Source organism: Octodon degus, unplaced genomic scaffold, assembly GCF_000260255.1.
Source record: "Octodon degus isolate 3935 unplaced genomic scaffold, OctDeg1.0 scaffold00023, whole genome shotgun sequence".
Classification (NCBI taxonomy): domain Eukaryota; kingdom Metazoa; phylum Chordata; class Mammalia; order Rodentia; family Octodontidae; genus Octodon; species Octodon degus.
In genome coordinates, this window is record NW_004524599.1 from 16,311,801 (window position 1) to 16,327,289 (window position 15,489).

Genomic DNA, 15,489 nt, shown 5'->3' on the forward strand with positions numbered 1-15,489 from the left:
TTTTTCTCTGTAGTCAAAATTTTCTATCAGTGATTTCCAACACTGCTTTCACTTTCAAAACTACCTTCCTAATGAAAAATCAGTCAAGTAATCATCTGCTTTTCTTCCAAACTCTTCAGTTATATAAACTATTTGGTATTTGCTTCTGTCTGGTTAACTTTGTGATTTATTCACAAGTAATTAATTTCTTAAAGCTATTTATGAAAGAATCCCGTGTTTATACCTATTTTTACCTTTTTATTCTTTCAGGTGAATTTTATAATAACTTTTATGTACTCAAAAGAATACTTTTAGCGGGGCTGGCGAGAGAGCTCCGTAGGATAAGTGCTTGCCTGGTAAGTGCAAGAGCCTGAGTTCAATCCCCAGTTCCACCAAAAAAACAAACAAACAAACAAACTTTGAGCTTTGAAGTTTTTTTTGTGGAAAGAATTAGAATGACACACAGCATGTGAATTATTGGATAAGTCCATCTATCTGCAGCCGTAGTCTACTTGTTCTGCAAAATGAAAAGATGCTCCATGTATTCCAGCCTTTGAAGCGTTTATTTAAAGCCTTCAAAATTTTTATGCGTATCTCACACAGGTTTTGTTTTTCTTCTTACTTCTGTATTTTCTTGTCAATATCTCAATTTTAAGCAAGAGAAATTCCCCCCACCTGGTTAAGGATGGCATTAAGTGAACAATCGAAATTAGTAAGTTTATGTTGACATGGACAATTTCCTAGTCTTTTCTTCATTACAGGGTTTTTAAATAAATTCTCTTGGGGTTTTATGGGGCACCCCCAGTTACTGAAGACATTCATGAAAGGTTTTGTCTCTTGCTGAAAGGGGAACCGAGAGAGAAAACTGCAGATGCAGTGGGCTCGGCGATGGCCAATTGCAACTTACCCAGAGTTCACCTCAGGGCCTTTGTCCTCAGGTCTTTTACCATTTAGCTGGCGTGCCAGCTTCAGCAGGGCGGGAACCAGGTGACTTCACTGACTGCCTTCTGTTGCCCACCCAATGCTTGGTCCTTCTGACAGCTTACCAGCGAGGTTAAGACCAGAGACACACAGGCCTTGGGGCCCCTCAGACAGTCGCTGGGACACAGTTTTGCCGGCCACTCTCCCATCGCATCCACACAGTACTTTTTGATACTGCATATAGGTTTCCATTGTCAATCATCCAGTTCCTGCAAAAGCATCCAAGCTGTCTTTCTTCCTTGGCTTACATTCCTCCACAACTCTCTACATCCTAGGAGTGAGCTGAGCAGAGCTCACTTCCTGGCTCTAAACTAACCAATCAGTCCTAACTAGTGCTTCCTTCAGGAAGCTGTCCCGAAGCATTATATGTAGTGTGTGTTGCTTTAAAAAAAAAAAAAAGAAAAAGAAAAAAATCTGTGCCTGATTAGTCAGTAGGAGGCAGAACCTTTCATGAATGTCTTCAGTAAGTGGGAGTCCCCCATAAAACCCCAAGAGAATTTATTTTAAAACTCTGTCATGAATAAAAGGCTATAGCAAATTGTTCATGTCAACATAAACTTACTAATTCCAGTTGTTCACCGAACACCATCCTTAACTAGATGAGGGGAGTTTCTCTTATTTAAAACCAAAACAGACATTGTAGGATGTTGCAACAGAGGCTCTCCTGTGTCCTGAGTCCTCATTGACCCTGCAGAGCTATGGCCAGAACATGGACTATCCTCTTGTGTCACAGATTCTTTCCTGGCTCCAAACCTTAGTTGTTAAACATCCAGAGACAAGGTTAATAGCATTACCCAGTAACGTAGGCAGTAAGCTTAATGTCACTCTCTTATCTGGCTGTTAAACACATTAGACACAAAATTAAATCATTATTTTCTCTTTTTTATGTATTCAGTACAGGGTCTATAGGGTCTCACTATGTAGATCAGCCTCCTAGTGATTCTCCCATTTTCAGCCTCCCAAGCGCTGGGGGATTACAGGCCCACACCACCACACCCAGTCTCAGTCACCGTTTCAGCGCACCCCAGGGATGGGGCCAGCACGCAGGCCACCGCACTCTGCCTAGACAGGCCCTTTAGTCTGCTGAGCTATCTGGCCAGCCTTGAAGCATTATTTTCTGACAAACATGGATATCCTAATATTGAAATTCCTATAGAATGTTAACAAACTACAGCTGCATATTTTTACACAGAAATTTAAAAATCAAAATTGAATATAATATTGCAGCGTGATGATCACGATGACTTTTTTTAATTTTAGTAAGGGTCTGCAGGGTCTCGCTATGTAGATCGGACTCATAGTGAGCCTCCTGTTTTCAGCCTCCCAAAGAGCTGGGATTACAGGCGCGTGCCACCATGCCCAGCTTCAGTCCCTGCCTCTGCACCACTGGGGCAGGGCCAGCACTGCACACTGGAGAACGAACCTCACTGCTGTGTCTGATGAAACCTTGTGACATACTTATGTCTTCATTTTGACATAACCCTTTCAACCAGTCATCTCTGATGCATGAGAAGCGTTTACCTAATCAGTGGACCTCTAGTGGGATACACATCCCATAAGATTTTTGTTAAAGACAGAGGTCTGATTCTGAGAGAAATTCTTATCACAATAATCATTGTTTTAACATTTTAGAAATGCTACACCTCCGGAATCATAAAAACATTCAATATGCTATGAGACTAACAATAATGAATTGCCATACACATGTGAAAACCTTCGTTTCTTAATTTAGTTTTGTGTCAAGAGCATTTTTTTGAGAAAACCCTACTGTAAATTTTTCTTGAAAAATTTATGTTTTCTAGTATTTCTCCCAAGAGAATATGGAGATTGATGGAGGCTTATTATTAATGAACAAAGGTTCACCACTTCTCTATTCACTAATTGGAACCAGTAATCTCTCCCCATCTAAGGAACTTTTTTTAATTAGCTTAATTTTTAATTAGCTGTTGGTAAACTCATTTTGGTATTACTTAGACCAGCTGGTAACTCTGGAGAAATCCTGTGTTTCAGTGTCCCAAAATGTATTATGAACAAATGATAAAAGGAAAATTGTTGAGGCACACTGAGAGACCAAGGAGTCCCATATTTTGGTGCCCACAACGGTGACTCCTGGTAAGCTAAGTGGGCAGCAGGAACGCTTCCAACGTGCACACAACAGGGGAGGCAAGTGAACTGACGAGAGCCTGCATTCAGCACAGGTGTATGATGACATTCCAGCAGCAGTGTAAAGCTGGGGATGGAGGCTCATGAGGGCCAGAAATGGGTTCTCCAGAGCCAGAGAGATAAACGAGCTTAAAGAGAGAAAGGATTGAGAGAAGCCGAAAAGGAGAAAGTCATATTGGATTAAAAGTGGAACAAGGGCTGGCCAAATAGCTCAGTGGATTAAAGTACCTGCAAGCAGGCGCAGGGGCCAGGGGTTCAGTCCCAGGGCCTGCTATGCCAGCTCTGCTCCTGGGGTGCTCTGAGACAGCAGTTGAGACTGGGTGTGGTGGCACGCGCTTGTAATCCCAGCTCTTGGGAGGCTGTAAACAGGCAGATCACTGAGTCTGATCTAGTAATGAGACCCGGAACACCCTGCAGACCCTTGCCTAAAATACAATAAATAGATAAGTAAATAAATAAAGGACAAACAGACTCTCAAAAACCACAGATGTTTATAGACATATATAAAAATGTTCATTGTTTTCTTGGTTCACCAAAAGGGTAAGGGGTACAAGCTGGCCTCAGGGAGAGCCCCATGCTCTGATCATAAGTAAACCCAGCTGGGATTTCCCAGCTGCCTGAAAATCCGTGTGCCCAGTCCAGCTACAGTGGTTGGTGCATGCCATCAACTACAGTCCCAGAACCTGCACTGAGTGGGAGGTCATGACTGTGGTGCTTCATGGGCTCGGTGTTCACTATGTGTGCTGTTGGCATCGAGATTTCACTCGCCTCAGAATAGTGCCTGCACTTGAAATCTGGGCAAAGCCAGGACTTCCAGCAATCAGCACAAAATGACAGCTGGTTCCTCCAGGGGCTGCCTACAGTGGCCATGATTACGGGGCAATAGCTCCAAGTCACTTGGAGAGGGGGAGTGTCGCTAAGGAGCCCATTCCTGCTGCCGAGACAGTCTGGCTGCTGATAGCAGCTCACTAAGCTCTTAGGTGATGATGGAAAAGCTACAGTGAGAACCAGAGCCCTGGTACAAGGAGGTCTCCAGGGCTTGCATGGTGTCATCAGTGCTGGTTATAGTTCAGTCTACTCAAAACACGGTTCACTTCACTTCGGCCTCTCATGTTGCACAATTTTTCATTTTTTCTTTGAGAAAAATTTAAAAAATTATAAATAAAAAAGATACACTGGGTTAAAATATGAAGCAATTATTTAAAAGGAAAAACATTTTAAAGGGCTTGTCAGATCACAGTGTGGAGGGACTCTTGCTAAGGTAGCTACAGGGCTTTAGGAACAGAGGTGCTAGGTTGCTGGCCTGAAGGGACACGGAGGGCCACTCTGCCACACATAGAGCCTCACGGAAAAGCAAGCAATAGAGCAGTCCTCTCTCTTCTTTACAATTGACACTAAACAAACAGATTCTATATTTTCCTTTTAAGTGATTAATTTAAAGGGCTATTTTTTAAAAAATCATGTTACCTACGATTTACAATAATGGGGATATTTCAAAAGATTCCTTAAACTTCTCGTGATTCCTAATAAGGTTGGCTGCTTGTTTTACAGTCCTAAATTAAATTAATATAGAAAAGATTAGATGTTTTACAAGCTTATTAAGTGGTTTGTAGTCCAACATAAAAACAGTAGGGCTTAGACAGGTGCTTGATTTTGACATCCCACATAAATGTTGGCAGGCCTAATGGTGGCCTCCAAAGGGTACAAGCTATGACTTCCTATTCGGGGCAACTTATCCAACAAAGACGAATTGTGCCCCAAACTGTTCAGATCAATCCAAAATGATATTCAGACTTTATTTGGTAATATTAACTGGCTGCATATAGTGTTTGGGCTAACTTCTCTGGTGTTATCGATTGTCATTATCTTTCAGATAAGTTAAATTAATTTGTCTGTTTTCACAGATGGGTCATATTCCATTAAGGGAGGCTCTGTGATGGCTTCCTCTTCTAAAATAGATACAAGTTTTTCACCATGAGATCAAAATTCAATTACAAAAGTGAAAGAGGTGCTCAATCCCACCCACTTCACTTGTCAATATATGCCACTAAATATTTTAAGTTTTTTTTTAATTTTTATTTATGTGTGTGTGTGTGTGTGTGTGTGTGTGGCCAGCTCAGCCCACCAGGGGGCGGGGCCGGCTGGCATGTGGTGCTGGGGATTGAACCGCGGTCCCTGTGCTTTGCTAAGCTTGTTCTAAGTAGGTGCTTTAGACCACTGAGCCATCTCACCAGCCCTATTTTAAGTTTTATAAAAGATAAAAATACAGCAACAGAAATATAATTTAATGAGGTTTAAAAAGCTAATCTGGGGTAGAAGATACACTTGTGATTTTCCAGAGAATGATGAGTGATCTACTTGGGTGCCAGAGCACGCAGTTAAGCTGTATCTGAAGCTAGAGCTAAAGAAGTTGAAGATGATGAGACTAGATTCAACGGGAGGCCCATTGAAAGAACTGACAAAGTAGCAACGTAAGGTCTAAATAGGTGAACGTATACAGAGATAACTGAGCTGAAGTTACCAGTATTCTTAAGACAGAATAAAATGCAAACTGTACATATGCATTATCTATAAGGTAAAATAATCATTGATCTATAAGATAAAAGATTCTATTCCTTCCAAAATTTTTCCGATAACAGATCTCTTCCATGAGCTACTTTGTTGGCTGGACCTCAGCCCTGGCCTATGCAGCCCTCACTCTCTCACAAATGACCCCATCTCCTCTCCCCTGCACACTGGATGAATGCAATATTAGCATGGTGTCTGAGATCTGCAGGCCACATTTCAAGGACGAACTTTTACAGTCACTGCCTCGGAAAACGCAAGGCTTTCCACTCAATTTACTCCTTAGTACCTGGGCTGCTGAAGCCAGAGCTGAACTGACTCTCTCCCAGGCTATGATGTTCAGACCACCCTGAGCTTCCTTTTCAGCACATTTTCTAAAATGAGTTTGGGGTGGTAAGTCCTTATTCTGTCCCTTAAGACAGGTGAAGCATGAGTCACTTACTAATCTAGGGTCCCATTCCAAAGCACCTAAAGCTCATGCAGTGGGAATAAGATCATCAGGAAAGACAGGACCTCTGTCTCCCAGTATCTGGGGGGATGAACACCTAACTAAGACAGGTGCCAACTTCACTGTCCCTTCCTCTGCTGCCCTCACCTGGTCTATTTCCTTCATTTTAATGTTAAAACACCCAGTTTTCTCTTCAGACTGCAGTTCATGTTGATATTTCCTCAATTTGCAATCAAATATTCTTTATAAAACCTCCTTATCAGCTTAACTAGCCTCTGGATGGCTTTGTCTTGACACACATCTTCCCAAGTGTCAGTTCAAGAGCTGAGGATGATCACCTGAGAAAGGGGACTCAGTAAGACACGAGGTTAATAAGATAACTGTGGTCCCATGGTGAGAGAAGCCTCTTTTCTGCCTGCCTTGATTGCATCTCGTGCTGCCTTTTTTTCATGTATCACATGACAGCAGCTTTCTTGGAAATACCCTTCATGATGCAGCCAGGAACCCACCCTTCAGTAAGACACCTTCCAGTCATCCGGTGCTGTCCCTTAGGCCACAAGGCACAAGACACTGTCTGTGATGACTCACTCCTTCTGTGTGTTGAGCTGACTGTGTCATTACACCCAGATGTCTTGTCAAACGGAAACCTGCATACTATCATACAAGTATTTTTTTACCTATCATTAACATTTGCAAGGGTAGATTATCTTTCATTTTGTAGGTAGTCTTCACCCAGATTTTCATGAGAAATGATATAATGGAGTATGACTCAACCCTAAAAGGAAATGAGCACATTAGGTGTGAAAAGACCTTAGGGAAAAACTACACATTCATTAAAAGACCTATGACCTCCAGTGGGTACAGGGTGGGAAAGAAAGCAGAGATGCCCGGGGCAATGAAATTATTCTGAATGAAACTCCCCTGATGGGCACATACCACTACACAGTTACTCTAGTGCAAAGAATGCCAGAACTTTAAAAATAAGAAGTTGACTGGCAAACACATATCCCGCAGACAGCTGGCACACAGAAGCTATCTGCCATATTTTAATAGCATTCCTTGGCAGGCTGAATGGAACTGGCCTATAGGGACAAAGTGCCAAGACTATAGTTACTCAGGTTGTGGCTCTTGTAACTACAGGAGTGGACATTCTCTGGGGGACAGCCTGAGAACATGGTCAGAGATGGTCCCTGTGAGAAAGAACTTGGAAGGAAAGTTCCTTCCTCCCAGCAGGTCTCACAACGCCCTGTATAGACAACAGCCTACATTGTACCTGCTGCTCAAGTAACAATATTAGGACCCAACTCCAGGATTCCAGGCACTCAACAGGAGGTGGATTTAGAGCTGAGAGGCAAGATGTTGGTTTGTGACACACCCGTGCAGTGAGCCCTTACTGTAACTTCTGGTTTAAAATGAAAGAGACCTTGAGAAAGTTTCTCTCTGCTGTTTTCAGATGGCTTCTGCTTCAATGAAGGCATAAGGAACAAACTGAAGGACAATACCACATAGGCTTGGCCACAGACAGACACAGCTAGGAACTTTCAACTCTGCTACTGAGAGGGGAATTAGCTGATACCGATTTCCCTGACACTCATGATGTGGAGGTGTGGTCTGTCATATGGAGGCTATAGGAGAAATCACTGTGGCAGGGTCAGTGGCAACACAGAAAGTCATAGTCTTGGATGGATGTAAAATATGTCCAGGGAAACAGAAACTACATGATATTATTTAGAGAGAGCTGAAACTCTGTCATATAGTGGCTTGCTCACTCACCATAGAGTGAAATCTATGTTCTGTTCTGTGTTGGATAATACTCTCTTAAATATTCAAGTTCATCCTTGTAACAAACAACGAACACAAAAATTTATGTACTAAATTTTCACATCTCAAAAATAGGATGCTTAACATGAAAAAAATTATTGTTTCTCACATGCCATAGAGGCATAGAGACCTTATGGTTACTGTGTAAAAACCACAAGACACTAAAATGTAGAAAAAAAACCCACATCTCCTTCAAATGTGCAGTTTGGGGTTTGTTTAAATTTGGTTTTGGTACTGGGATTAAGCCTAGGACCTGATGCATATTGATTTCATGCTGAACAACTGAGCCCCATGTCCCACCGCAGGTTAGTAGTTACAATATGGAAATTCGCTCCAAAAACAGCAAGTAAGTACAGCTGCAGCTCCTCTATATGTGACTCAGAGGCCCAGCGCGATCGCAGAGGTAGAGCAGTGAACTCGCACTCGAGACTGTGGGGTCAGAACCTCGGCCACGCAGACCCAGGAAGTAGAGAGAACCACGTGAACACATGTGCTCAATTTATTCTAAATTTATTTCTTTTTCTTTCAAAAGCAAAAGCAGGCTGCGGAGGTGCTGCCAAGCAGGAGAAAAACTTGACATTTTGCTCACAACATCCTCATCAGATACTGCAAACTAAAAAACAGTTTAAGTTTCTCTCTGCTTCACAGGTAGAAATGAAGATAACTTCCAGAAGTTCTCTGCCCCACGTAACTTCTGGTTGGGGGAAATGAGCCCTGGTATAAACGTAGCTATGAGGGCACCAGGGAAGGCTGCGGTCGGGCGAGCTCTGACTGGGATGCGGATGCACAATGACCTCGGGCTTGTCTGTGAGCTGCGCCGCTCTGGACTGCACTTACCCAGCTGCACCGTCCTCCCAAGCAGAGTAGAATCCGGAGCTGTCAAATGCACAAACGTGCTTAGATTATCGCACCCACGAAACATCTGTGTGGAAGCTGCCCTGAGCAAAGAGAAAGCCCAGCGCAGCCCTGCGGGCTTTTCCGTCCGGCTGCCTGAGAGGCCTGGGCACAGGGGCCGCGTGGACGACGGCGGGCTTCACACGAGCTCGCCTCCCCACAGTGGTGCTCGTGCTTAATAGATGAATTCTCTGAATTTTGGCTGCATTTTGTTCAGAATTGGTTAGATACTCCAGATTATTCAGGAGGAAGCACCTCACGTTTCAGTATGGAAAGCTCTTGGTTGCTTGTAATCATTAAAAACAAAGGCGGCAACAAGAAGATATTAAAGTTCCCTGCGAAAAGCGCGACAGGAAACAAGCAAACAAAATATTGTGAGCGTCATGGCATACAGGATTGAATCCTGAAATTGCTGTCCTTTCTTCTATTCTGATGTATCCCTGTTCCCTCCCTCTGTTCATCTCCACCCTCTTTTGTTCCCCTTTCCATCTGATCTATTTTTTGCTGCTTCCCAAGCCCTGTCCTCAAGCTTGGGTCTTATTTACCCATTGGTTTTCCACCTACGAGAAACAATGCAGTATCTAAGCCTGCGTGACCAGCTTATTTCACTTAATAGTATGATCTGGATTTACATGTATGTGTGTAAAGATACCTGTAATTTATCCTTCTTTACACAGAGCAACGCTCCACTGCACACGAAGGGCACATTTTCTGTTCCGGGCCACTCTTCCTTTGCTGGGGTCCGGGCTGTTTCCAACATTTAGCTATTACACATCGCGCTGCCATGAAGGTGGGTGCTCACGCATAACACGATGCTTTCGGCTCGTTTGAGGAGATACCTAGAAGGAAAATAGCCGGTTCAAATGGAACCTCTCGTTGTCATTTTTCAGGAGTCTCCACAGTGATTTCCATGTTGGTTGTATTAATTTACACGGCCACAAAGAGAAAAAAGGGTTCCTTTTTGCCCCACAGCTCACCAAGTATTGCTACGTTTGATTTCTTGATGACAGCCATTCTTTCCGGCGTGACATTCTATCTCCGCATTGTTTTAACTTCCATTTCTCAAATAACCACTGACACTGAACATTTTTTCAATGATGTACTTAATGTTTGTGCTTCTTTATCTGAATAGCCTACACATTTAAGAGGCCAGTTTTTGGACCAGGTATTTAAATTTGGGGTTTGGTTATTTCCGAGCTAGTTCAATATTCTAGAAGTTAGTCCTTCCTCTGAGAAATAGCTAGGCATGTTTTCTCACTTTTATGTGCTGCCTGCTCACTTGCTTGGTAGTTATTTTGCTATGCGGAAGCTTTTAATATGATGAGATTCAAATTGTTGATTTCTCGAGGTATTTCCTGTGTGGTCAGGGTTTTGTTCACAAAGTCTTTGCCTACCCCTATATTTTCAAGTTTTGCCTACTGTATCTTCAAGTTTATTAAGTGTTTCTCTTTGAAACTGATATCTCTCATCTGTTTGGATTTTACTTTCTGCATGGTGGGAGATATGGACAGGGGTGTAATCAACAGGCTGCTCCAGCTGTACACCAGGACCTGACACTGCTGGTTGAAGTGCCTGAAGGGCCCTCATCTGTGCTTCCCTGGTGACCAGTATGTGATGTAACAGAGGACAGGCTCTCTCCTTAGCTGAGTCATGCCTAAGTCCCCAAAAGGGGTGCAGCCAGGCAGGCTTCACAATGGTCACTCTGAGGCTCGCCCACCCTCTGTCTGTTGTGGCATCTTTCAAGCATACACAAAGCACACTACAGGGAGACAGATGGGAGCTCATCATTTAAAACCCCCATCCCTGACTGTAAGAAAGGGGCCTTTTTCAGAGTTAGAAGCAATGAAATTGCTCGTGTGCTGCCAGATTTGTTCCCAGCACCTATGGCTTCACCTCCCACTCCTGACTCAATTCTTCCAGCCTATTGAACTGGTCCCACAAGCCATGGCCTGCATTCTGCCACAAAGGCCCTCCTTCCAGAGCCAGACATCTGCTTAGAGGCCTGTGCTACTCAGACTGCATTCTCCAGTGCCCAGCCAAGGTGATTGTCAACAATACCTGTGGGCTCTCACATTTTGGCTGAGGAAAAATTAGACCATCAGCCCCACAAATGAGTTGCATCCTGTCAGCCTGAACGATAGGACTGAGTGAGCTCTTCCTAATTGGGCCCCTTAGAGGCCCACGCCATTGCAAAAGTCAGGGCCATACCTGTGACTCTCCTGTAGATAATGGAGCAGAACTCTGCCTCCAAAGTGTTCTCTATGAAAATGTTACCATCCATGGGCCAACTTGGACATTTGCCCCTCTTCCCTTCAGTAATACACGAGCTTAGCACCTGGGAGGAATCTCCTTGCACCACGCCAGCCAGCCTCCCCCTCTTTAACCTTGCACTATAAACTGACTCTTCCCCCCAGAAACAGGCTGCCAGCATCAGGCTGCATCAGATAACTACAATCCAGAAGTTCAGAAAACTACCCAGATACCTTTTGGGACAGTTCTAGATTGAAAAGATGACTTTCTCAGCTTGAAAGGTCTCTCATAAGCCTCTTAACCACTGAGATAACAGGCCAGCTCACTTGGGATCCATCGGCAGCGGGTTAAGAACTGCCTTACTATTTTCAGGGAGGCACTAACAACAGCCAAGCCACCAGCACCTTTGCTGTGAGGGTCCTCTGCTCCTGCCAGCTCTATCATGTTCCTCCAACAAACAGTAAAGACTGTCAAACTGCTAACTTATAATCTCATCCCTGGAACGCAAGTTCAAGATCTCTGCGCTGCCAGTGCCACTCACTGTCCCCTGTATGTGTTTCCGTAGTCTCTTGCTGCTCACAGACTGCTGGTACACCTGCTTGGGCCTCAGAATGCTGCCTTCCACCGTTGACAGCTTCCTCTCAGCCAGCGCCTCTTCACAACTTCAACCAGCAGTTTCAGGTCCTGGTGCACAGCCCCACAACTTGTCAGAAGTTCAAGAATTTGTTTGAACTCTTAGATGAAGCTGTCAGAGCTGACCTCTCTAGTTTCCTAGAGTGACACCCACGCAGCCCACTGGAATAAAGCAGGGGCTCTATGATAATAATATCTGGCAGGAACTGGTTGTCAACAATACTCTCCAAATTTCATGGAGCTTCCGGCTTCTAAAAGTTTTGGATTCTAGAGCTCCCAGCAACAATGATGTTAACTTACACTGTCAGCCCCTCGCAGTGCCCAGTGGCCTCCCTGTGCAAACAGTTAACCACTATCCTTCTGGTTAAAATATCTGACAAACTCACCTTTGGCCCAAACTTAACTGGTCAGAAGTTACATACTGTGCCTGAGCTCCCACAGTACCGAACGACCTTATGCAAATATTGCTGCAGACTTTATGATAAAACCAGTCAACCCTGCCACGAAACTGCCCTCAGAGATGAACCCAACGAAGCACGACTGCCTAGCACTGTGTGATAAACTGTTCTCCAGCTGAGCAGAAATTAAAAGTAAGAGCACTGACAGAGGCTTAGTGCACCCTTTTCTTCAGACGGAAGTAGCTCCTTTAGGAATGGAATCTGATGGGCAAGATTTGCCGAGGTCACCCTTCCCAAAACTTTTGGCCAAAGCTCTCCTGCTACTACGTCTTGCTGTTATTTGAAAACCCACTCTTTGGGAAACTCCTGAAGAAGAAGAAAAGGACAAAAACTAGGTAGAATAAAGCCATACAGAGAACTAAAAACAATGTTGACAGTCATGAGAAAACGAAACACACTCTCAAAAAAGAAAAACACCAAAGCAAAATAAAAGGTTTCTCTCATTATAAACTCTGCTTATGTTCTGGGGCCTAAAGATTAGTATTACTGTCCCATTCGGGGGAGCCTTGGCTGTCACTTTTGGAGGTAGACAGAGCCCAGACTGTTGCAGTACGACCCAGGCAGCCTGACTGCGATGAGGGTGCCGTGCCGATTCCGGTGCTTTCAGCTCCACAGACGTTCAGGCTGAACCTGCCATCTGATTGTGGCACTGGGACCTGGGCTGGTGTCTCAGTTACTCTTCTCTCATTGCTCAGACAAATACCCGACACCAAAAATGAAGGAAGGAAAGGTTTATTTAGCTCACAGTTAATGGAGGTTTCAGTCCATACTCAGCTGGCTCCAAGGCAGAGTGGCACATGGCAGAGGACAGCCTTCCAGGATGGTGACAAAGAGCAAAACGGAGGAGCAGCAGCAGCACTGGCAACAGAGATGAAGTCTGTCTCCCTTATGTTGCATTCAGGCTATATACCCCAGGCTGGGTGTAGTCCTCTCACCCATAATCCCAGCAGTACTAAGACCCACAATCCCAGTGGATCGTGAGTTAATCTCAAACTCTAGAAGTCCCTGCTCCATGACTGCATGAGGCTTTGGGGACAACGAGAAACAACCCACCAGTTGTTCAGACTACAACACTCTGGATACCTCTTGCTGCTCTGTCCTCAGCTCCCTGACACTGAATGTCTCCCACGGACTTCCCTTATCCTGTTGCTGTGGGATTGCAACACTTGGAACACTGAGAGGAAGCCAACATGTGACTTGCCCAAGTCCCAGGTTCAGTTGGTCCCTTACTAAAATTATATCTGACTACACACTCTCTGCAGGGGCAGCAGCAGCCACATTGCCCGGAGCCTCTCTCCTACTGCTTTAGTGCCCAGAATCCGCTGGGCATTTCTCCCTGGAGGCTTCCAGCACCACTCATCTCCACTGTGTCTCTGTAGATTTGGTCTTCCTCCTCCAGGATGCAAGTCAGGAGCAGGGCAAAAGAGAAGCTTGCACCCTCCTGTTCTGCCTTTTGTCTGTCTCTCCCCTCACTCTGTGGCTTCAGTTTGCCCTGCAGATCATTCCTAGATACCAGGAATCCAAGTCCTTATTTTCTCTTTGCCAGGTTGTGATTTTCTTGTGTTTGGGTTTGCAATCATAAGGAGGCTGATTTTTTTGCTCTTTAATGCTCCACCATCTTCCCAGAATTCTCCTAATTCTCAAATTCTGTCATTAGACTTTGAAAGGTCTTGACTTGTGGGAAGAATCTTTAGATGATATTTCTGTTTTAACTGGAGAAATTTGTATTCTACCCTGGAATGCATTAAGTGTAATATAACCAAAATATTTGTGGCCAATAGATTTAGTAAAACTAAAAATGAAATTATAAAATTATGTGAGTTACAGGTGTTTGTTATAGCACAGAAAGCTGACTAATACAAGGTGGAGTAGGGAAGATCCAAGACCCTAGAGGAAGGCTCCTGCTACAAAATGGAAAGATCTTGGTTCCCAAATGATGATAGAAGAGACGGCCTGTTGATTAGGAACAGCCACGTTACAGTTTTTAGAGCACACAAAGTAAAGTCATGTTACATCAAGTCTCTTAGACTTGGGCGTGCTGACATTGCTGTAGCAGCTAGCATTATTGTAGCTAATGGTGAAGGGCTTAATTAAGTCAATGTAACTAGGATCTACTCTATCTTTATGGGGGCACAATGATGTATCTGGTCACTGACAAATATTATCAATGTCCTCAAGGATCATAAGTGTCTGCATGAAGTATGGATGTAATGTAAATGCCTGAATAAATTAAGATCGGCGTGCCTAGGTGTGATGTGCACAACTATAATTCCAGTAGTCAGGAGGCCGGGGCAGGGGGAACACCTCGAGTCTGGGGCCAGCCTGGGCTACAAAGCGAGTTAAAGCGAGCCTGAACTGCATAGTGAAACCCTGTCTCAAAATAGAAAAAAAATTGGTACAGTTTTGCATCAAATGATGCTATTATTTATGTAGATAGAGGGGACTAAAGCTAGCAAGAGTGCTAAAGATAAACGAACTGAATTTATAGTCTGAAGAGGATCTTATCTTAGAAAAAATGTTGAGGGTTCTTTGGAAAGTAAGAGAACTGTCCCACATAGCCCTAAAAATGCCTTTAAATGTAGCTGTCTCACACTCTCTGAGGTCCAGGCCGCCAGGGATCCGAGTCCAAGAGATCTCCTGGTTGCCGGCTTCATGTTGAGAAATAAAGCAAATGGGAGGATGTTCCCTTTATTTCTAGGTCCCTCTGGGAGTCTGCACACTACTTTCTGAGCAGTTAGACTTAATCTGAGTCCCATGCTGGCCCTGTGGTGCCAGCAGAGAGCTCTTATGTCCTCTGTGTGTCCCCAGGACTTGCCCACCAGCAAGTAGGTGGGGACCTCATTAGGCCTAAATACCCAACAGAAGGAACAAAAACAGAAACAAAGCTTTTATAAATGAGGGGAAGAGGGATAGAAGGGAGGGGAGGGAAAAGAGAGAAAGAGAAGATTGAAGACATTTTATGTACAGGTACAAATTTCCTATAATGAATGTGATCATTGTGTACATGTAAAATGTACCAATAAAATTAATTCTAAAAAAAAATGATGTGAGCTATAGCTGTCGGTGGCTCGGGGGCTCACACCAGTAATCCCAGCACTTAGGAGACTAAGGCAAGGGCATTGCTGGGAGTTCAAGGCTAGCCTGGGCTGCATAGTGAGTTAAAGGCCAGCCTGAACTGCATAATGAGATCCTGTCTCAAAAAGATGAAGAAGAAGAAGAAGAAGAAGAAGAAGAAGAAGAAGAAGAAGAAGAAGAAGAAGAAGAAGAAGAAGAAGAAGGAGAAGGAGAAGAAGAAGA

General features: G+C 44.0%; 1 protein-coding gene across 1 annotated transcript in view; it reads right to left on the bottom strand.

Annotated features, from left to right (window-relative positions):
* Positions 1-15,489, bottom strand: part of LOC101585144 (serpin B9-like) — a 389,019-nt gene that overhangs the window by 354,429 nt on the left and 19,101 nt on the right. The gene's annotated exons all lie outside the window — the stretch shown is intronic.